Consider the following 27,523-nt stretch of genomic DNA (forward strand, 5'->3'; position numbering starts at 1 on the left):
TACCAACACAAAAGTGGGATTCCATGCACTTGCCGGCATACCGGGTTGCCTTGGTGCCATCGACTGCACCCATGTGGAATTGGTCGTCCCACATGCCATGGAGGCCCAGTACCGCAACCGAAAACAATTTCATTCTCTGAATGTACAAATGGTGTGTGACTCCAACAGGATCATTACACATTGTTGTGCCCGATTCCCTGGATCAACCCATGATTCAATGGTCTTGAGGAACTCTACAATACCACGCTACATGGAGCGACACGCAGGGAACAGATCCTGGCTACTCGGTGAGTCTCATTTCATGCATGATGATGTGGGGTATGTGATTCGGCAATGACCTGGCAGGAAGGGGGCGGGTGTGTGCGTACGTAGCAATGGCATTCCACATTATACGTTTATCGTCCACATACAGGTGATGCTGGATATCCACTGAAGAGATGGCTCCTCACACCAGTCCGGAACCCACGGGACCAGCATGAGGAGGACTACAACCATGCCCACTCACGTACCCGTGTAGTCATTGAACAGGCATTCGGCCTACTGAAGACTCGTTTCCGCTGCCTCAGCAGGTCTGGCGGGGCACTCCTGTACCGCCATGAGAAGGTTGCAAAGATGGTCATGGCATGTGTCATGCTCCACAACATGTGCGTACGTAGAAATGTGCCCATGCCCCCTGACGCAGAACTGCAAGCACCTGAAGATGGTCATGATGAGGGTGGGGATGTGGCAGCACCTCAAGGAGTCTGCGAGGCACAGGAGGGCTGTGACATTCGTCAGCATCTCATTGATGCATGCTTCTAGCACTCACGCCTCGTGGCTGATACATGGACACGGTACTCGTGGCACTGTGTGTGTCTGGTACATGCACAATATGGACTGTACGCCTATGATGGCCTCGTACACAAAGATCATTGTCCACACATCTCATTGGTTGATCGTGCATTGTTTATGGCATATGTGATATCATGTCAAACACCCTATCGACCCGCCACCCAAGTGAGCCCAACACACCCCCTCCACCCTCCTACCTCCCCCCCGAACACCAGTGTCCAAAGATGCTCATTGTCAGTGGGCAGTCGCTATTGCAAGCCCCCTCTGCGGGTATCAGGGGCACCCCTGCCTGTGGAGCGCAGGTTCCTCCCAGATCTACGTTGGGGGCTGCCCTGGACGGAACTTGCAACGGATGATGTCTCTGCCTGCTCACGTCCATGCATGTCCCTAAGGGTTTGTGAGAGCTCAGTGAGCACACGGCGCACTGCGCCAAGTTCGGCACATACGTCTTTGGACGTCGCATGCAGTTCCCCCCTCAGGCTCTCGGTGCTTCTCTCCATTTTGACTCTCAGGCTCTCGGTGCTACTCTCCATTTGGACTCTCAGGCACTCGGTGCTACTCTCCATTTGTGCCCTTAGTGTCTCTGTACTTCTCTCCATTTCTGCCCTGAGTGTCTCAGTTGATGTTTCTATGTCTGCCTTAGTGCCCCCACATTCATCGGCATGGTCCTTGAGGAGCGTGGCCAGTTGCTGCTGTTGCACGATTAACTGGTCGAGGGACTGTTGCCTCTGCTGGGCCATGGCCATTTGCGGTGGTGTCACAGAGTGGCTGTTCGCCTCATGTTGCCCTGCCACAGGGCTTGTGGGGGATGGCCAGTCGTCGTCTTGTGGGTGCCCCTGCGTGGTATCCTCATGTTGTACGTGATGGGACAGAAAGGGGGATTGGGACAGGTCATGGATGGATCTGACTTCGACATCCCCGTCTTCTGTGTTGGAGCATGCTGCCATCAATGGGGTGTCACCTATGGTGCTGCTGCCACCAGAGGCAGTGCCTTCTGTGGCATCCATTGGGGGGACCTGTGGTGCTGCTGTTGTGGGCATGCTGGCTGCTGAGGTGCCTGTTGATGTTTCCTCCTCTGTGCTGCCACCTGATTTGTGCTGCTGCCGTGTCTTGATCCGTGCAGCTGAGGTGGAGGGTCTTTGGCCGTTGGTCTTGGCCCTCTTTGCAGGTGTGCTGGTAGGGGTGTCCTGAAGCTCGTCGTTTGGATCGGACCCTGTGGTGGAGTAAAGGAGGGCGAGGGTTATTAATGGGTCTGTGGGAATTGGAATGGCATTGTATCACATGCATTGGGGTGGTACCTGAGGGTGATTTGGGTCGGGGCCTTGGAGGTGGTTTCATTTGTGTGTGGAGTGAGGGTGCAGTTGTTTGGCAGCCTGCAGTTAGGGTGTGCCTGCTGCACGTGCAGTGGGTGTTTTTGGGGTTTTTAATTATTTATGTATTTATTGTGAGTTTTAAAGTGCGCTATCAGGCCAATGTGTGTGGACGTTCTCCTGGACATGTGTTTCTGTTGCACTATGTGGACACATGGTACTTCACATGATTGGACATTGTGGATTTAGCTTTGTTTCATTTGGGCCACCTACCTGATTCTTCGGATGTCTGCACTCCTTTCTCCATCCCTCCGACTCCCTCTATGCTCTCCATTCCAATGGTGGAGGCACAGATTTCTTCCCAGGGGGTCAACTTGATGGGTGATTCCGATCCTCCCCCGGTGGCTGTGGCAATGTTGCGGTTGGCAGAAAGTATGCTATGGACGCGTATCCGCAGGTCGTCCCATCGCTTTCTGCATTGCTGTTGGTTGCGGGGTGCGGTCCCCACCGCACTTACCCGCTGTGCCACCAGAGCCCATATGGCCTTCTTGTTCGCAAGTGCCGTCCTGGTCATTTGCGTGGAGAAGACGGCGGCGGCATTCTCCTGGAGGGTCTCTGTTAGCACGGTGAGTTCCTCACGGGAGAAGTGGACCTGCCGCTTGCGGTCGCACGCTTTCTTCGCTACTTTTCCCATTTTTCTTGGTTTCGCTAGGGTGGATGACGGGTTGGGGTGTGTCTCAGGGTAGTGTTTTTAGTGGTTGTGTGGATTTTGTGGTTTTATAGGTGTACGGCGGGATGTTTCCCGTTCCGGGCCCATGTTTTTACTTCCGTTTCCGTATATTTACGGTCACCGTACTTTCCGGTTGGCGCTCACTGCGGTGTCCGCTAAGATGGGTGGCGGTATTGCACCTAGGGCGCCGTACGGCGGCGGTGTGGGCCGTTTTGGGGTCATTTCCGCCATCGCGGACTTTGCACTTCCGCCATGCCGTGGTGCTCGTGCCCGATGGGTCGGAATGGGCCGCACTTTGCTCCATCGTGCAATGGCGGAAACGCTATTTACGCTGTGGCGGTCCGGTCAGTCACTTTCCGCCAGGGTCGTAATGAGGGCCAATGTGTCAAGAGAGTTTGTAATACTGCACACTGGTGCAGTTATTCGCCCCTGGTTGTGGCTGCTTTTCATGGCGCAAGTAATGGGCACATGTGGGTGAAAAGCGTAACTTTTTTTCAGAGGGAGGATGTAACCCCTTGTTTTTTTCTTTTTAATTGGCAAGATTGCTGAAGTATTTGGCTGCCAGGATTTTACTCAGGTGGTCATGTTCCCAGTGCAGATGCTTGCCCACGAGCACTTGTTTCGTATTGGGATTTTGTTTACCAGGGAATATTTCATGACAGATTGCTGTGTTTAAATGGTGAGCACTGTTTAAACTTTTCCAACATATTAATTGGAACATTTCCTCTCTTAGGTCCAATGCAATTTTGTCTTGCGCACCTTCTTCTAAGGAGATGGTCAATTGACTGTATTTGTGTATTTCACTTTAAAATATATGTTCACTTACTGTGCGTATATTCATGGGTGCCAGCTTTTGATTTTCAGTATGGGGGCAAAAGTAGTGGGCATTTGTTATTCGTACAGCCCATAATTTTTTTCCAGTTTGCATGCTGCTTAAATGCAGTTAGTTGGGGTCATGTGATGTATTAGAACAGTCACCAAGAGGCCGGCCATAAAACAAGGGGCTTGTAGCACACTGCTTAACCAAAGTTTGTGGTGCATAACAAATAATGTAATCTCACTGCCCATTGTCTAAAAACATTGTGAGTTCTCAAAATCTGCAATCTTATACACATAACAATACCACTGTCAAAACAGTACAAAATCAGTTTGTTATTGATGAACCTCTTTGAGCTATGGGTTGCACGTGTTTTAAAATATAGAGTGGCTGTGCATGGCTAGCGGTCCGGTAGTGTTTTAAAATTTGAGTTTGGCCATGCACGCCAAGGTCTGGTAATGCTCGGAAAAATGTGTAGAATAATAAAACCCTTGAAATGCAAGGGAAAAATCTTAGTTGCAGTGATGTTAAGGTGAGCAATACATTTTAACAAAACCTTTGAAATTCAAGGAACATTTTTTAGTGGCAGTGATGTTAAGGTGAGAAATGAACACAACAAAACCGCTGTAATTCATCTAAAGCAACCTTAAATGTGTGCCCCCTGTTGTGCAGCCTATGTCCACAATGATGACATCACATATCACATCACTGATGACATCACTAATTACATGTTGTATGAGAACACTGACATTACAAATCACATCACTGATGCCATCACTGGTGATAGCACTAATTACATTGTATATAACTGATTTCATCAATAATGACATTAGGCTTAACATCATTTATAAGTTAGCCCATGAAAACCTTGATTAGCTTAATAACAATTTAGGCCGTGAACTTGGCCATGACAAAGAATGGTGTCACTGGCCATCACCAAAAGCCATAGCTAGTGGTCAGTTAGTGTTCCAAAATACCAATGTGCATGGTTAAAAACCATACCTAGTAGCCCATCACTGTTTTTAAATATACAGTGGGCAACTTTGAAAGCTGTAGTCAGTGGCCATGGCTAAAGGCCATAGCTAGAGCCCATTAATAAGTAAGAATATACAGTCAGCACAGCCAAAGGCCATGATCGCTGGCTAGTATTGTGTTGAAGACCATGGCTAGTGGCTGATTAGTGTATATAATATACAGTGGACACTGTTGAAAGTTGTATCCACTGTCCATAACTGAAGGCCATGATTAGTACACCTTCATGTGTTAAAATATATTCACACTGACCATGGCTGAAGGCCATGCCTATTGCCGATTACTGTTGTAATGCAATTAGTGATGTCATCAGTGATGTGATCTGTGCCTTCATCATTGTGGACATCATTGTGGTCATAGGCTGTGCAACAGGGGGTGCAAAGTTAAGGTGTCTCTAGCTGAATTTTAGGGGTTTTGTTGCATTAAGTTCTCGCCTAAACGTCCCTGCAGCTAAAGTTTTTTTCCTTGAATGTATGTATATATATATATATATATATATATTACACAGCCACGGTAGTGGCTGTGTAGTTATGGTTAAGTTGCTGTTTCCATAGGAAGAGCACTTTTTGGGCGGCTTATAACTTCGCTCCCCCTGGACGAATCCTCACCAAACTTTGCAGAAAAAGTATATGGCCCACACTGAATTTTTTTGCAAAGTTTGGTGAGGATTTGTCTAGGGGGGGGAAAGTTATAGGGGGGTCCCAAAACTTTTTTTTTCCCATAGACTGAATGGGAAAAAACTTTGCGCACGGCTACAGCCCGAACCGCTGGACGGATTTACACCAAATTAGCGGCAGGAGCGGAGGCCTGGTCCCGAAAGCGTGCTTTTGCAAATTTGGTGTAAATCCGTCCAGTAGTTTTTTTTAAAAATGACAAAAATGTAAGGCAAAAAAATTAGTGATATCTGTGTTCGCTTCGCGGACGGACTTTCCTGTTCGCTCCGCGGAAAGCACCCCGATTGGCCCATGGCTTTGCGTCATGTCTGCGGAGATGTGACGTGTTCGCTGATTGGACCGCGAGGGGCGTGGAGCGCGTCAGATTTTCTGTGGCGCCAGCCATCTTGTATTCGCCGTCGACCGCGTACAGTGCGGTGAAACGTGGATAAAAAATTGTATTTAGTGCCATGTGTTGGTGTGTAAGAGTGTTTGGGGAGGGTGGGGGAGTATGAGATAGGTTCAATGTTTTGTTTTTTTATGTGCTAGACGTTTTTGTTGCGTTCGATTTGTCCGCGGGGAACACGGATGTTCTGACATTTTGTAAATAAACTAAATGGTGGGGTGTTTAGAGATCAGAGTATGTGTCATTTTTGTTTGCAAGGAAGGTAAAAATGAGCTATGAACACTTGCGTAGTACTTAATTGTTCGTAAATACACAAACTGGGGGTGTACTCAGGACGCTGTCCGTATTGTAATCTGTCTAGTTGAATGTGTTCTAAGAACACTCGCGGTGTCCCAAAATGGTTGCAATTACACAAAATGGGGGTGTTCTGAGAACGTTGTTTGTTTTGTTCGTTGTCAGGGTGAAAGTGTTTTAAGACCACTCCTTTTGTCCGCTAATAGTACAATTTCCTATGGGCGTCAACGACTTTTTGTCCACTAAAGAAACGATAAATCCAGCTGGTGTGCGCCGACATTATGTGATAATCCTATGACTGGCGCTATTGACCTGGCTGACTTGCTTTTGCGACACTAAATCATATCTCCCGCCCCTAAGCCTGATATTATCAAAGCATTCCTATTCCCCGCCTCTCTCCGTGACGTTACAGGGTGCGTCATCAAACGCGCCCAGTTCTCTGCAGTCCTAAGTGACTTTACACAGAACCCGGAAGACAACACATATTATGTCACAACACAGCGCGCCACAATTCGAAATTTGAAACAGTGATTTAAAAGCAAACAGCAAGATTGTAAATTTTGTAAAGTACATTTATTTGACATCAAATGTTTAGAGAATATTCAGCAATTTGCATTTGTCTTTGTTGTAGATCCGCAAAAGTTCATGTTGAGGCACGCAATGTTCCTTTGCGGTACAGAGGGTATTAGATCAGCTTACAACTCAGTGCGCCACAATTCGGAATATGAAACTGTGGTTTAAAAGTAAACAGCAGGATTGTACATTTGGTAAAGTACATTTATTTCACATGAAATGTTTAGTGAATATTCAGCGATTTGCTATTGTCTCTGCTTTCGATCAGCAAAAGTTTATTTGGAGCCACGCGTTGTTCCTTTGCGGTAGATAGGCTGTTGGTTTATGATAAAAGCAGTAAATGGTCGCTCTGATAATCTGAAGGTTGCTCCAACAATGAGCCATTAGACCACAATTATGTTTGGTATGTTGTTTGTAGCCGCTAGTACTGCGTAAGGGCATATTGGTCCTTGGCGATTGTCCCATAAAATGGTGAGGGTCATGAAGTTGCATATTTGGACCTGCACCTGGCAGTTGAAGACCCCATCCGCTGGAATCTGTAAATCGTGACATAGGCAAAATGGGGCCACATACCTGTTTTAAAAAACATAAATTAGTCTCACCAGCCGATCTTCATTAAAAATCATCATTTTATTTATTAGGGCGTGAAACTATTTGCTATCGAAGATAGTGCAACGGAGCATGTTAATAATAAAATAATAATATTTTCCCATTCATATAGTGCTAAGAACCGTGAGGTATCTAAGCAGTGCTTATTATCAACCACGGTGTGTGGTGCTCATTCATCGACCACGGAAGGATGAAAGGCTGAGTTTGGCCTTGCCGGGATTCGAACTTGCGTTAGCAAGCTGTGCACGGATGTCAAAGCAAGCGTTGTACTCGCTGTGCCACTTGACAGGCTACAGTGAAGTGGCACAGCGAGTAGAGCGCTTGACCGCCTATAGACTGGTTAAATTATTTCATCAATGACATTTGTGATGTCATCTTTGATGTCCTGGGTGTTTGTTTTAGCAGTTCACAGTGGCGTGAGTTATGGTTGCTTATGTTACCATAACTGCCGAATTTCAGGGGTTTTTCGGTTTTACTTTGAACCATAACGTCCCTTTAACAAAGTTTTTCACTGAATTTCATAGGTTTTTAGTAGCGCAACTTAAACATAACGTCCCTTTAACAAAGTTTTTTTTACTGAATATATGTAAATGTACTATATTTGTAGACTTATCCTTCAAGTATGTTCTTACAGTAATTCCCTTAGGGTCCAGTCATATCATATGAAACATATACATATGAGACGACACAAGCTTGAAAAACAGCAATTCCTTCTGTGCATGAAGATAATCAGTAGAGTTATCAGCACTTTCTGCTAGTTCTGTTGTTTTTTATTACTGTATTTTCCCTGTATATGCTCATATTTGTATACTACATGTACATAGGATAAATAGCTTTGAAACAGAGCAATCATTTATTTACATAAATATAATCAGTTAGGTTATGAATTATTTCTACTACTACTTCTGCTTTTTTGCTTACTTCACTTTTCCTGTATATACCCATATGTGTTATTGTCTCTTTGTGTTTTGTTTGTAATAATGCAATTATATAATATGTGGGTTTTATTAGCTACTTATTACATATTTCACAGTACGCAAAACTCTAATAAGACAACAGTTATCATTTCTTTATTTTACATATCAACATTATGAATATTGTACCTTCATCATATATGCTGCACACAATGCCTATATTTCTGCATGAGTATCTTAGTATACTGGCTAGAACTTCATAATATAATGCTATTTATATCAATGCATTGCTTAATGCACTAATTAGCTCATGATATTTTTTCCAATAATCCTTGACAGTTTTTTTCTCAACATTATAATAAGAATCCCTTGTTCACACATTTCATGAAAAGAAAATACACATGTGATGTCATCAGCGATGTCATCAATGACATTGGTGATGTCATCTTTGATGTTGTGGGTGTTAGTCTTGGCAGTGCACAGTGGTGGCGCGAGTTATGGTTGCTTAGCTTACCATAACTGGCGAATTTCAGGTTTTTTTTGGTTTTACTTGGAACCATAATGTCCCTTTAACAAAGTGTTTTCACTGAATCTCATAGGTTTTTAGTAGCACAACTTAACCATAACGTCCATTTAACAATGTTTTTTCACTGAATTTCATTGGTTTTTAGTAGCACAACTTAACAATAATAACTCTGACTTTATGTACATGTAATATGGAACATACTGAACTCCCTCTACTGAATTTGATGTCCGCAAACTCTTTTAATGTCCGCGGACATGTTCGGACAACAGCACCGCTACCCAAAAAGTCTGGGGGCGTATGTTTAATTGTTATGTCATAACATATGAACATGTTACAAATTCACAAACCAGCACACATACACATTATATTTAGCAATAAATAAGAAGTGTAACCCATATATATAGCACACTAACCATTCATTTAAATAGAATAGGCCTCATTACACGTTAGGCGGTAAGGGTTTACCGGTACCGGTAAGGGCACCGGTACTGGTAAACCCTTACCGCCTTACTACGAGTTCCCTTTGCGGGACCCGACTTTAACGGCTGGTTTTACCAGCCGTTAAAGTAGGGTGCCGCAAAGGGACCTCAGAGCTAATTGCGGTACCGCAATTTGCGGTACCGTAATTAGCGCCTTCCCCATTCCCATTATGCCCTATGGGGGCAAAAATGGGAATGGGGAAGGGCCTTGGTGAATGGGGAATTACCGCCCCCGCTCACCTTGGAGTAGGACGGTAATTCCGCCATCCACCAAGGCGGACACGGTAAAATACCGGCGGCAACCATGGAGCTAATAGAGCCATGGTTACCGCTTACCGGGTAATGAGGCCCAATATTTTCTAAAATGGAATGCACCAAAAGAAGAAAGATAGGCTTCCAACATGATTACCTCACAGAAACTCCACAACTAAGAACAACAGCAGATCTACAGACCACTCAGAACACACCTTACCTGAAATAGTAAGTGTACTGCATTTTATTCATATATTTATAAACGTTCTGTATTAGATACAAAAAAGAATGATAATATGTTTTTTTTCTCACAGAAATGTCTAGTACTCTGGAGTGGCTAGAGGAGCATTTCGCACGTGAGGAAATGTCAGAAGATAGCGAATCTAATGGTAGACACTTTACTATATAAACCAATTAATTACTATTATTTTATATACATTTAACATATATATATTTTTTTTGTACAGACCATACAAAAATTGAAAATACTAATGAAAAAGCTGTATTGGATAAGACTCTTCAGCACATAGAAGAAAAAATGGACCTTCTCTTGGCAAATTTTAATAATTTGAAAAACTTTGTGGAGGATCACTTCAACCAAACAACTACATACCATTGCCCCACATGTACCTGTCCCCCCTCACCATATCCCAGTCAATTATCCCCAAACCCTCTCCATGAACCAAAATGTTTTGATGAGACTTCCATCCCTTCTTCACCTCATATAAATCCAATTGAAACCCCTAATTCTCCTGTTTTTGTTTCAGTTTCTGCCTCACCTTCTCTGTTATAAATTTAACATATGTGTAAAATAAAGTAAAATTATTATATTGTGTCCTAATTCATTTCTTGTTTTTTTTAAAAAAAAGCAATTCAGGTGTCCGCGGACAGCGCGGGTGTCCAGAATGTCCGTAAAGAAATGAAAATGGAGGTGTCCTAAGAACACTATCAGGGTAATTCATAGAATTTCGCACAAAAGTGGCGCACGCAGCTGGTGCACAGTGTGCGCGTGCGAATGTCTGCGCCAGCCGCGTGCGCTAAAATCGATTTCTGCGCACAGCGTCTTCATGGATTTTAGCCTCCAAAACCAGCCGTGGCACAGAGTGGTGCAGCGACCCTGCAGCAGTGCCAGTTATGCCCCCAAGAACGCCCTCGCGCAAGGAAAAGCCATCAAAATCCCCAATCCAGCACAAAGGGCTGCGCTAACCCTGGACCAGTTTACAGGGCTGCCAAACAGCAAACGCCAAGCGGGAATGTGTATTACTGGGGTTTGCGTGAATTTTCACACGCGAAAAGGCCTGTGCGAGTGGGGTACGTGTATAACTGGGGTTCCTGTGAAGTTTCACACGAGATTGGAGCAGGGTACGTGTATTACGGGGTTCGCGTGAAGTTTCACATGCGAAAGGGCCTGTGCGAGTGGGGTACGTGTATAACTGCGGTTCGCAGGAAGTTTAACATGCGATTTCAGCAGGGTACGTGTATTACGGGGGTTCACGGGAAGTCTCACAAGCGATTGGATCCGGGTACGTGTATTTCGGGGGTGCGCGGGAAGTCTCACATGCGAAAGGGCCTGTGCGGATGGGGTACGTGTATTCCTGGGGTTCGCATGAAGTTTTACACGCGAAAGGGCCCTGTGCGGGTTGGGTACGTGTATTCCTGGGGTTCGCGTGAAGTTTTATACGCGAAAGGGCAACGCCCATGCGCGATACATCACAGACGCGCTTACGCGCTAAGGGCCTTTGGTCCAATGAAATTGCGTATGTGTGCTGACCCGCTTACGCGCTAAGGGCCTTTCCTCGAATTACACGCTGACGTGAACATTTTTCACGTGCCAAATTACTCCGTGTCAAGCTGGCCACGAATACACACACGGAAGACCACACTCCTGCCCTGAAGGTAATTTTCCTGCCCCCCAGTGCCCTGAGCACACTCCCACCTGCCATCTGCTGCTGCCTGACTGTCTGCTGCCCACGTGCCCTGCTATTTTGTGCCTGCACATTAGCCATCTGCAGGGGTCAAGTTGCTGTGTCCACCCCTGCTGGAAAAGAAGACTCCCGACTGGGATACCATCGCTCCGCAGCCCAGCCCCAGGACCCAGTTGCCCACCCACTCCTGCCTCTGGGGTTGCCATGTCGGGCACATCTCCATCTGGCACCACTGGCAACCCCCAGCCAGAGAGGCAGAGGGCCACCAGCTTCACTGCCACCGAAGTTGGTGTCCTGGTGGAGCATGTCCTGGGGCATTATGATGCCCTCTTCGGAACATCACGCGCCAACAAGGAACAACGGGAGAGGATCTGGGATGACGTAGTGGTTGCCATCAATGCGGAGGGGGTGGCATCCCGCGACATCAAGCACGTCAAGAAGCGCAGGGATGACTTCAGGTCCAGGACCCTCCACAAGGACCGGCGCCTCGCGGAGGGGGGCCGGGCACGCATGAGTAACATCCAGATGAGGGTCCTGGAACGCGTAGGCCCAGGGTTCCACGCCCAGATCATTCAGAGGCAGACCCGTCTGGAGTTGAGCGGTAAGTGGCCAAGCATTGCTGTGTGAGACAGGGCATGTTGCAGTGTGCTGGTAGTCTGATGCTTGCCTGTATGTGTGACATAGGCCATGTATGGATGTGTGTGTGCAGGGACATCATGGCCATGCATGTGAGACCAGTTATGTATGAACCACATGGTTGGTGCATGTGTTTTAATGCAACATGGGGAGCTCTATGCGGAATGAACACATGAAAGCATGGTTGTCTCTATTCCTGGACATGAAGGTGGGGTGAGGAATGGGTGCTGATGTCATGTACATGTATGGTGCACATGTGTGTGTGTGTGTGTGTGTGTGCCTGAGAAGTGTGTGTGTGACTTTGAAATGCCATGGATGCATGTGACTTTGAAGGCAACATCTTGGTTTACAGGGGCCCTTCTACATGGATGTTGATGTTGATTGCAGGCACCAGGACTGTTTCTGCATGTGTGTTGTGTGCATTCACCCATGTGTTGTGGAATGACAGGATGGAAGTGACATTTGACAGTGCCACTCATGTGTTATTGCTTCCTGTCTAGGGTATTTTGTACTGTACCCTGATGCTTGTGATCTATGTCTCCCTCTACGCAGCATCAAGTGAAGAAGAGGGCGGAGACGGCGCTGTGGAGTCAAGCGGTGGGGATGCCTCCACTGGGCGGCGACCCAAGGCCCAGCCACCCTCCCAGGAATTACCATCATCCGGGACCGAGGGTGCTGGTGCTGCGTCTGCCACAATGGCTGTGGCGGAAGGGCCGGGTGAGCCCCCACAGGGGCTTCCAATGGCGGAAGACGGTGTGGAGACATACAGGTTGGTGGTCTCCACAGAGGAGGAGGAGCCCGCTACTGAGCTGCACATGGGGCCTGGTGGGGCTAGTACCACTGGTGCAAGTGATGCAGTCCAGGGACAGGGTCAGGAGGCAGCACAGGTCACCGCGGAGGGGCCTGTGCATGTCGCTGTTCGTGACCCTGTGACTGCACCACCATGCACCAGCAAGGAGGCCCCGTCCCAGGCCCGTCCGTGGGTAGGGGAGAGTGCCATGTCATCTGCCTCTCCACTACCTGCGGACGAGGGATCCCACAAACGTATGGGCTCCATCCTGGTTGGTGTTGCGTTGCGCACGCGTGTCATTCGTGATGACGTGCGTTCTTCCTGGGTGGAGAACGCACGCCATCACGGAAAGCAGTGTCGTGACGTGGCACTGCCGGGAGCGGCCCTGGTTGGTGGGTTCCTACATGTGTCGCGCACTCTGGCGGACCTCTCCTCCTCTGTGGAGACTATGCGCCAGTCATTCTCCACACCGTCTTCCGGCCCAGATTCCACCAGGGCCCCCTGTGGACCTGGCCCGTTCAACACAGCCAGCTTGGTGGAGCTTGCATCCCTGCCACAGTAGGGAGTCGGCGGCCCAGCAGGAGTGGACACCACAACTGGAGACCAGCTGATTGAGGATGTGCAGGCACCATCAGACACGGCACATGGACAGCAGCAGCAGGAGCAGGCTCTAGGTGGGTGCAATGATGGCTCGGGGACATCAACATCGGAGGGGCAGGCATCGGCCAGAGTGCAGGAGGACCCAGGAATGGGATTGTCTTCCGTGTGGCACCGGTTGGGCCAGCAGATAGGTGCGGAGCAGCGGCGGGCGGAAGAGGCGCGGCTCACCATGGTCAGGGCGGAGTTATATATGCGTCGGGCTTTGAGGCGGGCAGAGTGCCTCGAGGCAACTCGGAGGGAGTTGGAACAGGCCATGAGAGCCTCCCTGCGAGACCTCGGGGCCAGGACAGAGGCCCACCTCCGGCAAATAGACATGGAGTTCGATGATGCCCTGGCCCGTGATACCACAGAGTGAGCCGCTGGACTTGCCCGCCACCATTGTAAACAGTTAGATAGTGTTAGGTTTCCTTTTGTTTTTTCTTTATTTTGGTTGCACTTGGACAATGCACCACGTTTTTGTATATAGTTTTTTATTAGGTAGTAGTTTTGATAGGTTTCATTTCATCAGTTGGGCTCATGGACCCTGGATTGTTCATCTGTACATAGTTCACCATTGGATTGTTCTCTTCGTTTTTTATTTTCACCATGGAGCAATGGTTTTCACTTTCTTTTTTCCCTTGGATTTGCTTTGTTGGACTGTGACTTTGGACACCATTTCTTTTGGATTTCTTTGGATTATGATTTTCTTTTTTTTAATTCTTTTAAGGACATGCAGCTTTTCTTTTATCATTCCCATTGTTGTGTGTTGGATTTTGATTACATTCATGTTGTGTTTAATACATTTTTTTCTTCATACTTCGATGTGTGTTATTATCTCATTGGTTTCATGCAATGATAAGGGTTTTCACATTCACTTGCACCCATTGTGTGTGTGTGACGGACATGTGTTCATTTACATACTTGCCATTGGGGTTGTATCATGTAACTGCCTTTTCTATGTGGGTGGATGCAATACTTGGTTGGGTCTTTGGGCTGGGGAGAATGGCCATAAGGGCCACGATTGAGGATCGTCATGACCTGGGGGGCAGGGGGACATGAGTGGGACATGAGTGGGGGCCTGCTGGCAGGTGCCCTGCACTGCTGGGGGGTGAAGTTGCAGGGGGACATGAGTGGGGGCCTACTGGCAGGTGCCCTGCACTGCTGGGGTGTGGGGGTGCAGGGGGACATGAGTGGGACATGAGTGGGGGCCTGCTGGCAGGTGCCCTGCACTGCTGGGGGGGTCTGGGTGCAGGGGGACATGAGTGGGACATGAGTGGGGGCCTGCTGCCAGGTGACCTGTACTGCTGGGGGGTGGGAGTGCAGGGGGACATGAGTGGGGGCCTACTGGCAGGTGCCCCTCAGTGCTGGGGGGTAGGGGTACAGGGGGACATGAGTGGGGGCCTGCTGGCAGGTGCCCCTCAGTGCTGCAGGGTGGGGGTGCAAGGGGACATGAGTTGGTGATCAGTAGTGCAAGGTGACATGTGGCTTGGCTGGGGGGCATGCCCATGGTGGATGGGCTGCCTGCGGGACATGACCAGGGGTGCAGGGTAGTCCCCTGTGGTGTGGGCTGCCTGCAGGGGCTGTGGAGGGTGTAGAGGGAACACCTGGGAGGACCCACTCATGTCCCCTTGCACCCCCACCCCCCAGCAGTGCAGGGCACCTGCCAGCAGGCCCCCACTCATGTCCCCCTGCACCCCCACGCCAAAGTAGTGCAGGGCACCTGTCAGCAGGCCCCCACTCATGTCCCCTTGCGCCCCCACCCCCCAGCAGTGAACTGCTGATATCATGACACAAACCAAAAGTCAACTGTGTACATCAACACATGTCCGTCACACACATACACTGGTTGGCATTGCTTGTGTAAACCCAGATTTTCACATGCATCAACTCAATGAGCGAATCCCACACATGGAACTAAAAAATAAAAATGTATTATGTACATGAAATCAAAAATGAAATGAAAGCATACCAAAATATGAAACATGAAATGAAAAGCATGTGAAAAAGATGATTGAATGAAAATGATAACTAATCCAAAAAAATTTGAAAGAAAAACAGTCCAAAGTCACCCTCCAACAACGCAAATCCAAAGGAAATGGAAAGAAAAATCTCCATTGCTTCATGTTCATAATAAAAAAAAAGAGAAATCAATCCATAGTCCAACTCTTTACAATCCATTTTCCGGAAAAAATAAATCCATTGCTCCATGTCCATAATGCAAAAAAAAACAAAAATGAATACATGATGAAAGTATATACAATCCATTGTCCAAGGATGTTAAAGGGTCCATGATCCCAACCAAACAAATGAAACCTACCTAACTAACTACCTAAAAATATAACTATATACAAATTTGTGTGGCATTGTCCATTGACCACAAATAAAAGGAAAACATAAAGGAAACCTAACTCTAAAAACTATTTACAAGGGCAGCGGGCTATGCCGACAGCTCACTTTTGGATGTCCCTGGCCAGGGCATCATTGAACTCCTGCTCAATGTCCTGGAGGTGGTCCTCTTCCATGGCCCCGAGGGTTCGCAGGGACGACGACATGTTCTCCTCCAACTCCCTGCGAATTGCCTCGAGGCACTCGGCCCGCCTCAAGGCCCTCCGCATGGAGTTGTCTGCCCTGACCATCGTGAGCCGTGCATCTTCTGCCCGCTGCCACTCCGTATCTATAGCATGGCCTAACCGCTGCCACACGGAAGACACTTCCAGTCCTGGGTTCTCCTGCCCTCTGGCCGATGCCTGCCCCTCCGATGTCAAAGGCCCCGAGCCATGATGGCTCCCACCTTGTTGCTACTGCTGCTGTGCCTCTGCCTGTGCCCTGGCTCTTGCTGCCTGCACATCCTCCTCCGGCTGGGGTGCAGTTGTTGAGGTGGCCACCCCTGCTGGACGTCCGACTCCCGACTGTGGCAGGGATGTGTCCTCCACCAGCCTGGCCGCAGGGTCAGAGGCAGCTCCACAGGGTACCCATGTGATACATGGGTGGGAAGATGGCATGGAGGACGACTGGGGCATAGGGGGTTCAGTTGAGGAGGGGGTCGGAACAAGGTCCAGAAAACGGAGGAATCCGGCCCTGGTGAGCTGTCCCAGTAGGTCAACGCGGTCAACGAGCCATTCGAGAAGACATGCAGTCTCCTCATGAAAAGACTGCAGGTCACCTTGCATGGCCCGGTGACGCAATGCCACCCCACCCAGGAAAGGGTCAACCCGGTCCCGGATAGCCACGTCCGCAGGGAGAGGAAGGCCAGTTGTTGTAAGTGGATCCCCTCCCTGAAAACAGGTCTGGATGTAGGCATCCCTGCTGGTGCGGGATGATGCAGTCACAGGATCGGGGACAGGATTACACACAAGCACCTCCACGGTGGCCTGTGCTGCCTCCTGTCCCTGCCCATGCACTGCACCACTAGCACCTGTGGAATCCCCACCTCCAGACCCCGTGTCTGTCCCTTGCACGGTCTCCTCCTCCACCAAACCCCCCACCAACCTGGATGACTCCGTGCCATCTTCCTCCGTCGCACCCTGTTGGGTCTCAGCTGCCCCTTCTGCTGCCGAGGAGTCCACCTCTGACCTCCGCCTCTTGGACCTTCCCTCGGCAGCTGCGGCCTGAGACGCGGCACCGGACTCCTCACTCCCTGACAAGATGACAACCTGGGAGGGGAGCCGGGCCTTGCGTCTCCGGCTGGCGGGATGATCCCTGCCGCTGTGCTCCACAGCACCCTCTCCGCCCTCTTCTTCAGTTGACGCTGCAGACAGGGAGAGATAAAACACAGGCATCAGGGCACTGTACAATGGACTGATACACACATGACAGTTGCACATGAGTAGCATTGTTTAACTACAGACACAGCATCACACTCCACGACACACATGTCATTTTAACTCACACACATGAACATTTCAACAGCAATATTGCACCAGGCAGCACCATCCATACACAAACAACAGCATGAACAGCCAAAGGTGAGCCTAACATCCCATGAAACACAAGGAGTGCACTAGACATGCACACACACCACCACACTTGCATGCATGTCTACATCTCCTCCAACTGTTGCAGTGATGAGATTGCCATACATGTCACATCTGCCATTCATCCTTCTACATATCAGTGTCACGTGCATCCATGTTGCATCACAGTTGCAGATACATGCATTATGAACCACCATCCATGCCACAACCATGCGAATGTACATACACAGATATTCAAACATGTGTGCTCCCACACCTGCATTTGCCCAACATGCTTACCAACACACACACCATCAGTGTGTCTCACAACTAAGAGGACTCACATGTGGCAGCCTCACGCCCATGTTCATACACATCCCTACATGGCCCTACAAAAACACATGTGCAACCTGCACACTACTGGCACACCACGACACGCACAGCGTACTATCAACATGCATGTACACTTACCGCTCGACTCCAGACGGGTCTGCCTCTCAAGGATCTGGACGTAGAGCGCTGGGCATATGCGTTCCAGGACCCTCATTTGATGGTTCAACAGCTGGCCCCGGCGCCCCTTGGCATCCGCTGCCTTAGCGAGGCGCCGGGCCTTGTTGAGGGTCCTGGACCTGAAGTCCTCCCTGCGCTTCTTGACATGATGTAAGTCGCGGACTGCCACCCCCACTGCGTTGATGGCAGTCACGATGTCCATCCATATCTTGGTCCGTCATTCATTGTCAGCGCGCAAACTTCCAAAGAGGGCATCATACTGCCCCAGGACTTGCTCCACCAGGACACCAACTTCGGTGGCAGTGAAGCTGGTGGCCCTCTGCCTCTCTGGCTGGGGGTTGCCAGTGCTGCCAGATGGTGTTGTGCCGGACATGGCAACCCCAGAGGCAGGAGTGGGTGGGTAACTGGGTCCTGGGGCTGGGCTGTGGAGCGATGGAATCCCAGTTGGGAGTCTTCTGTTCCAGCAGGGGTGGTCACAGCATCTACACGCCTGGCTGACATGCAGGCAGCAAATGGCAGGGCACGTGGGCAGCAGGCAGTCAGGCAGCAGCAGATGGCAGGTGGGAGCGTGCTCGGGGCTCTGGGGGGCAGTAATTCGGCCTTCTGGGAAGGAGCGTGGTCTTCCGTGTGTTTTCGCCTGGCTAGCTTGATACAGAGTGATTTGGCACATGAAAAAATTGCACGTCAGCGTGTAATTCGAGGAAAGGGCCTTAGCACGTAAGTTTGTCAGCACACGCATGCGATTCCATTGGACCAAAGGCCCTTAGCATGTAAGCGCATAAGTTACATTACGCGCGTGGACGTTTCCCTCATAGCACCTGATGACAGAGCACACGTGGAAAAACTGCACGTCCGAGTGTCATCGTGTGTAATTGGAGGAAAACGCCCGCGTACACGCGTATCTGACATGTACGTGTGGGCCGGTTTAAAAGCTACGTATAGGACGCCATTTCCTTGTACGTGCTTTTCGTGGAGAGCGAGTGGGTGAAATCTGTACTTCTTGTCGGTTCACACGCGATTACTTCACAGCGTTTCTAGTTCGTACTCCCTGTTACCTCTGACAGCTCTTTTCTGAATTTTTTGTTGGGCCTGTTTCCTCAAACAGAGTTCACTTCTCCTTTTGTCCTGTCTCCTCAGACAGCGTACAATTCTTCTTTTGGCGGGGGTGTTGACAATGCGCACACCCGCATATTTTTCACGTTCTTTTTCAAGGCAGATGGTGAGTTCCGCACATACTTAGCAACTGTGCTTGCCCCGTGTGTCGCGTTCCCCTTCAGAGGTCATTGTAGGCTGCATGTATTATGTGTACGCTTAGTTTTGTGTTTCTGGGTGCCACAGCGTAGTGCGGGTTCATTTTTTCACGCACGTGGTCTACGAGGGTTTGCGTGCACGTTAGTTTTTGATTTTGGGCTGCCTGTGCGTTGCGTGACCTGTCATCTTCCCTCCAGGGGTCACAGACAGCCTTGTTAGAGCACTAGGGTACGAATTCCATTGGTACCCTACCCCTTTGACCCCCAATTGCCCAGGACAATAGTTTACTGCAATTCCCATATGCACAACAACATCAGTGCCATGGTTGGGAGGCGACCAAGCGGTAAGGAAGGCAAAGGTGGCCGACCTTCAAAAGGTGGGCGTGGTGGGTGCAGTAGGGGACGGGGCCAGGATTTGCAGGGTGCCCCTATTCCCCCATGTTTGGAGGAACAATCAGGGACAGCCATGCCCCCCCCATGGTTGAAGGAAACGTGGCTGACACCATCCCAGCTCAGCCCCTGTTGGACCAGCCCATTGTGACACCTGACCTGGCACAGGATGACTCCCTGGCTGACTTCCAGGTCAGCAAGTCTAGGCCCCGTGTGGCGGTGCAAGTTGTTGTCACCAAGCCACGTGGATCTGGGGCAGCTATGTCATCTGCTGCCCCAAGTATGCAGGGTGGGGAGGCTGCAGGGGCAGCTGCAGCTCCATCCGCCCCAGCTCTGACTCTCCCAGCCAGGACAGTGTCAGTACAGGTCCATCAAACTGACGTTCCCCCTGCCAACATTATCCTGCAACCAATGCCTGCATCAAGACCTATTGTCATTGTGAATTCACACACTCCTACTACCCAGTCCACCGGTGATTCTGCCCCTACTGACCAGAGCGGAGTAAGCCACTCTGGCTCTGCTCCACCTTTAAAGAAGAGGAAGAAGGGTGCTCTGGCACGACAGGCTGAGACCCCAGACACGGCTACACACTCCGGTACCTCAAGGAGGCCTTGCTTTAATGATCCGTAACTTGATGCACTTGTGGCCTATGTGTCGGCACATAGCCACGAAATGCTGGTGACTGCAGGGCCCAAGACCACAACTGGTCAATGTAAGGCACACTGGCAGATCATCGTCGACCGCATAAGTGCCCTTGGATTTGTGAGGCGCACAGCTGATGATTGCTACAAGCGGTGGAATGACCTGAAATGCAGAGCAAAGAACAAGCTGGCCTCAAATCATGCCGCTACTCTGGTGACTGGCGGTGGGTCTCCACAAGAGGACAACAAACTCTCTGAACATGAGTCTGTTGTTGGGGCCTTCGTCACAGAGGAACAGATCCAAGGTGTGGGACAACTACCTGAATATGATGCATTGTCCGGTGAGTGCCCATGCATGTGTGTGTAATGCATGTGTATGTTGTTTGGGTGACGGGTTCTGATTGAGTGCCAGGTGAGGGTGTGTGTGCCTGAGTGGTATGGGTCACCCGTGTGCTTCATCCAAAACATTCAGCGGCCTTGGATTTGGGTGTGACAGTATCCCTTCTGCCCACAATAGTAATTTAGTGCAACATTACAGCAGTTGCTCTTGAAGTGGCATCTTGCAACAACATTGTTTGTATATTTCAGTGTTCGTTCTGGCTGATTGTTTCAATTCTCCCACTTTGCTACGCATTCCTCAGCCCTATTGTCACATTTGTGACATGCTTCTGTCATTGATGAACCCCACATTGGCCCACATGTGTTACCTTGTTAGATGAATGATTTGACCATTCAGGCTGATTGAGTATTGGCCTGATCACATACATTTTTGGGGCCTGTTTGAATGTGGAACATGATAGTTGTTTCCTGTCATGTTGAAGTGCAGAACCATTGATGTGTACATCGGCATGCAATCACTGTATTTTTGTACACTGGATGTGTTGCAGTGTGTGGCACATGCCTATTTTGTCACACTATGTAGCATTTTTCATCTCATCATGTCCATCTCACATGGATGGCTGACAGTATTCATTCACTGACATATGGATGTATTTGTGAAATGTACCATGGCTATGGTACATGCCATCTGTGTGATGGCATGTGTCATGTATGTGTATTGGACATGCCACTCACAGGCCAATGTGTGATGGTAGTGCTACCCAGAATGCAGCAAATCTGTTGCTCTTCCATCTTGGTGTCATCAGTGTCTGCCTTTTGCCTCCCCTTCCAACTCAGTGACAGTGCATGCATGGGAGGGTTATAGTCATGTGGGACATGTGTAAATCATGTACTGGTTCTGTAGCTTGTCAGGCCTATTTGTGTGCTATGGTGCTAATGCCTGTTTCCATTTTTTGTCTTTCATGTTTTTGCAGGGGATGACGCACTTCATGCTGTTGAGGTTGAGGAGATGGTGCAGACCCAGGAGGGAACTCAGGCACGACCGGGCACCAGTGGGGGACGTGGTGTGGTGGTGGGTGAGAACCCAATCTTGCTGCAGACCATTCTGTCCAGGGGTGCCTCTGAGTGCCCCTCCCCAGACCTCTTTTCAGGTGCTGATTCGGATGATGAGACCTATGTGGCGTCGCAGGTAAGTGTTTCTGGCAGGGATTCTGTTCTGTCCAACCCACCTGCACCAGGGGTAGAACCCTCTATGGGGATGTCAGTGTTGGTAAGTCCGCCTTTGGTGGTTACGGATGCCGGGTCACACTCCACAACATCTGATCCTGTTCCTGGGAATGCAGTCATGCAGCCTCAGACAGTGCCGTCACAGCAAGTCGCAGATCGCCTTGCCCCAAACAGGTGTGGTGCCCACCGACGTGGTGGCCGTACGCCACCAGGCAATACCGCATTGGAACAATCCATGTACGGTATGGCAACCCAACAGGCAGCATCAGTTGAGATGATGGCTCAAGCAATGGAGAGGGTGACCACTTCCATTGTCCCCCCTGAAAGGCAGATGGAGCAACTAGAGCAGGCAACAGACTCCATTTGCCAATCACACAGGGAGGACATGTTGGCGTCCAACAGGGACAGATGGGCGGCACTGGAGACTCTACGCCAATGGATATCAATAGAGTCCCAGGGCCACAGGGAAGCCCTGAGGGTAGAACTCCATCACCTCAGGGAGACTCCTGTTGACCTTGAGGCTTCCAATAACTTGAGGACAGAACAGCAGCTGGAGCGGCTCACACGTTCGCTCTCAGCTGAGATGCAGGCAACTCGGGAGGAGATCCGGGCATCACGTCAGGTGGTGCATGGGGATCTCCGCACTATAATCCTCCAGAACGAGACCTTCCACACCCGCATGCTTGCTGCCATGGAGGACCAAACCAGGGCTTTGCGTCGGCAGCCTCCCATAGCACCACCACCTCCTATGGCAGCAGCAGAGGGTGATGAGAGTGACAGCAGCAGTTCTCCCACATTGGCATAGCCGTGCAGGCCATGAGCCCATGGAGGTGTTTTTTTTTCCCAACATCCACACAGGTGGCAGTTGGTGCGCACCCTGCCTCGGACCTCATGGGTGGCCTCCCCCCCGCCGGCCCCCACATTGCCATTTCTGATTTTTGATTTTTGATTTTTTTTTTACAGTGTGTTGCCTTGTGTGGCTCCCGTGGGCATCCACTGTATTCCGGCTGGGCACACGCAGGCTTGTCCTGAGTTTGGGTTAGAAGCTTGGGTTCGTGAGACACACACCCCTCCTGCTTCCCGTTTCCATGGGCTTGCAAAGGGTGTGCCCAAGTGATAGTGACTTACACAGTGACGTTGGACTCCCATGAGCTGTGTGGGCAGTCTGCAGTCAATACTGTGTATACATTCCTAGTGGATATTGTTGTTGTATTGTACACTGCATGATTTATTGATATGTGCTTGTGCATCCATGTCTTCCTCCTAATTTGCAGGTTCATTCCTCATGTCTTCACAAGGCTGTCTACTTTGGAGATGGAGTTCATGTTGTAAGCAGTGCACTTACACATTTGCGTGGCAGCAACACTGTACAGTTGGAAGTGGTCGATGTGCTGGCATAATCAGGTTGTAAGACTACCACTACTTTAACTTACTACTTTCATGTTTATGCTATGTTTGAGGTTGTGTAGCTGCATTGTATTGTTTGTAAGTATTTGGTCATGTGTGTTGTTAGTTCTACATTACTGGGAGCATTTTCTGTGTGGCCAGTTTCCATTAGGGACACTGTATGTGACACTTTTGTCATGTTTTGGGGATTGCTTTGTTTGCTCTCACATAGCATGACATGCCGTGCTGGGGAGGGGTTGGGTGACATGGCACTGTTGTCATGTTGTATTTTGCAAGGGGGTAATGAATTTAGCAGCATAGAAGTGTGTCTTTTGATGACACAGCATTGGTGGTGTTTGTGTAGGTAGGGATGCACACAATGTAACACTTTCAGGTGACCAATCTCAGGCTGGTATGGTTGTGACAGTTGACTGTCCCTTATGTCATCATCATTGATTGTCAGATGGTATGTGCGAGGGCTGTGTGCACTCCACAGGGGTGTGATTTTAGGTGAAGTAATTAGCCACCAGCTGCGTACGGCTGCCTCACCCCGTGCCCTTTCCCCTCCCATGTGCAGCGGGCGTGCATGTGGTTGGGGATGTGGGGGCACTACCATGTCCATGGCAGGCCCCGGCGTGTTGCAACGTTGTGCAGGACACATGCTGCCACTATGATCCTGCACACTACTGGGGGAGCGTATAACAGCTGCCCGCCAGAACGGTCAAGGGAGCGAAAGCGTGACTTGAGCACTCCGAATGTGCGCTCCACTATGCCCCGGGTTGCAATGTCGGCTGTGTTGTATCTTACCTCAGGTGGCGTGGTGGGGTTCCGAATTGGCGTCATCATGTGGGTGCACAGAGGGTAGGCACTGTCCCCTGGGGAGGTGGTGATGGGTATCATTAGTGGGGTTGTGACATTACTCAGTATCTGACATGCATGCATGTGCTGTGGCATTTATACTCACCGGGCAGCCATGTATCGCCATGCCGCCCAGCTTCTAGGTCCCGGTTTAGGGTTGACATTCTGTAAATAAAACTGTCGTGGGTGGACCCTGGATAGTTGGCACATACTGAGGTGATGATTCCCTTGGCATCACAAACTACCTGGAAGTTGTTGGAATGCCAGTGCTTGCGGTTTCTACAGATGTGCTCTGATGCCCTGGGGGGACGTAGAGCCACATGGGTGCAATCAATGGCACCTAGGACTTTGAGGAATTGTGCCACCCCGTAGAAATCCTGGACGGCAGCCTGCCTTTCTGCAGGTGTTCTGGGCAGGTATATGTGCCTGCGGACGGATGGGCATGCAGTCATGATGGCCAAGACCTGGTGTAGGCAATGTGACTGCGTGGCCTGTGACAGCCCCCCCACTATAGCACTTTTCCGCTGAAATGATCCAGTGGCCAAGAAGTGCAGTACATTGAGGACCTTCTCCAGGGGGGTGAGTGCTTGGGAGCACAGGGTGGGTGATGTGAGGTCATCCTCCCACTCACTGACCGGGTCGAGTATTATGTGAGGTGGAATCCTGTACCTCCCATACACCTGGTCATCAGGCATCCCAAAAAGGCTGGTTCTGGGTGTGAAAATTCTGGGCCTGACTATCCTCCTCCTCCTCCTCCGATATCCCACGACCACTGCTGCTAGGAACGGTATATTCATCCTGGCGTCTGAGCTTGTTTGTTGTTTGCGTGCACATTTGCGCTGCGCGAGTCCACGTACGCCTGCTTCCTGCTGGCGTACGTGTTCCCGGATTAGCATGTCTTTTTTGGCGCACGCGTTAGCCCCGTTCTAATCCATGAATACGTGTTTTGAACGTGCATGTGGGCGTTCCGCGCATTTGCCTCCTGTACTTCCCCCGTGACGCCCACATTTTCATGCGTTGTTCCCCATTCTGCGTGTCACGCCCTCTGTTCCTCCTACTTTTGTTGTGTGCGCCGCACTATGTGCGATTTCGCAGTGCGTGTAGCGCACGCTGTTTGGAGACGTGTGCGCCAGCGTGCGCCACGCTGAATTTTGGCGCACATCCTGGGATTTACATGTGCACGGACTTCCATGAATCGCTGTGCACGTGTTTTGCTGCGATTTGCGATTCGCACGCTTTCGCACGATTGCGCTGAAAATTTCAGCGCACATTAATTCCAGGAATTGGCCCCTATATCTGTCCGTACTCTTCGCAAGCAAGTTAAAAGTGTTCTAAGAACACACGCAGTGTCCTGAAATGTTCGTCAATGGACGAAATGTGGGTGTCCTGACGACGCTGTCCGTATTGTTCGCTAGCAAGATGAAAGTGTTCTTAGAACATATTATGTGTTCTGGGATGTTCGGAAATAAACAAAATAGGGGTGTCCTGAGGACGCTATGCCTGTCCGTATTGATCGCAGGCAAGTTGAAATTGTTCTAAGAACACAGGCTGTGTCCTAAAATGTTTGTAAAGAAACAAAATGGGAGTGTCCTGAGAACGCTCTACCTGTCCGTATTGTTCGCAGGCAACTTGAAACTGTTCTAAGAACACACGCAGTGTCCTGAAATGTTCATCAATGGACGAAATGTGGGTGTCCTGAGGACGCTGTCCGTATTGTTCGCTGGCAAGATGAAAGTGTTCTTAGAACATATTATGTGTCCTCGGATGTTCGTAAATAAACAAAATGGGGGTGTCCTGAGGACGCTATCCCTGTCCGTATTGTTCACAGGCAGGTTGAAACTGTTGTAAGAACACAAGCTGTGTCCTAAATTATTCGTAAAGAAACAAAATGGGAGTGTCCTGAGGACGCAATGCCTGTCTGTATTATTCACAGACAAATTGAAACTGTTCTAAGAACAAAGGCTGTGTCCTAAAATTTTTGTAAAGAAACAAAATGTGAGTGTCCTGAGGACGCAATGCCTGTCCGTATTGTTCGCAGGCAAGTTGAAAATGTTCTAAGAACACAGGCTGTGTCCTAAAATGTTCGTAAAGAAACAAAACTGAAGTGTCCTTAGGATGCTCTGCCTGTCTGTATTTTTCGCAGGCAAGTTGAAAGTGTCCTAAGAACACAGGGTATGTCTTAAAATATTTGTAAAGAAACAAAATGGAAGTGTCCTTAGGACGCTATGTCTGTCCATAATGTTCGCAGGCAACTTGAAACTGTTCGTAGAACATACGCAGTGTCCTGAAATATTCGTCAATGGACGAAATGTGGGTGTCCTGACGACGCTGTCCGTATTGTTCGCTGGCAAGATGAATGTGGTCTTAGAACATATTATGTGTACTGGGATGTTCGTAAATAAACAAAATGGGGGTGTCCTGATGACGCTATGCCTGTCCGTATTGTTCGCAGGCAAGTTGAAATTGTTCTAAGAACACAGTCTGTGTCCTAAAATGTTCATAAAGAAACAAAATGGGAGTGTCCTGAGGACGCTCTGCCTGTTCGTATTGTTCGCAGGCAACTTGAAACTGTTCTAAGAACACACGCGGTAACCTGAAATGTTCATCAATGGACGAAATGTGGGTGTCCTGAAGACGCTGTCCGTATTGTTCGCTGGCAAGATGAAAGTGTTCTTAGAACATATTATGTGTCCTAGGGTGTTCGTAAATAAACAAAATGGGGGTGTCCTGAGGATGCTGTGCCTGTCCGTACTGTTTGCAGACAAGTTGAAACTGTTCTAAGAACAAACGCCTGTCCGTAACTGTTCGTTTCACTTGTGTCACACTTTTAATCACTCCAGGACCCGAACAATGACCGTAGAACACCAACGCGCATGCGCAAAATAGTTTCAATGCATTTGGTGTCCTGCGGACACCCGCTCCCTTCGCGGACATGTTTGCGAAGCTATCATGTGACCGCGCCCACGATCAGCGTATGTTCTGATTGCGAACACTGTTCGTGTCCCCGAACAATTTAAAACTACATTTTCAAGTAATCTACAATAATTTCCAACAAAAACTCACCATAGAACAAGTCCCACATACTATTCCTGAGTTTCTACATACTTTTTGTGACTTTTTGAAACCTTTCTTCTGTTCAATCTGTCCGCGGACAGCGCGCATGTTCCCGAACTGCGCACAATCACCCCTATAAAAGACCACGCCCTAGAGCTCATTCTCATTGGCCCTCATTACGACCCTGGCGGAAAGGGTTTTACGCCGGCGTAAAGCATGGCGTACCTTTCCGCCAGACTACGAGTTCCCGTAGCGCCATGGTGATTTTTTCGCCTGCTTTTCGCAGGCGGAAAAATCCATGGCGCTACGGGACTTGTTGTTAATTACGCCACCGTAATTTACGGTGGCGTAATTAACGCCTTCCCCACCCCCATTATACCCTATGGGGCAAAAATGGGAATGGGGAAGGGTAAATGGGGATTGGGGACTTACCGCCCCGCCAACCTCGGAATGGGGCGGTAAGTCCGCCAACCCCCATGGCGGAGTTGGCAGCTTTGCG

The sequence above is a fragment of the Ambystoma mexicanum genome, chromosome 10 (assembly GCF_040938575.1).
Source record: "Ambystoma mexicanum isolate Mex_15411 chromosome 10, UKY_AmexF1_1, whole genome shotgun sequence".
In the NCBI taxonomy this organism is placed as follows: Eukaryota; Metazoa; Chordata; class Amphibia; order Caudata; family Ambystomatidae; genus Ambystoma; species Ambystoma mexicanum.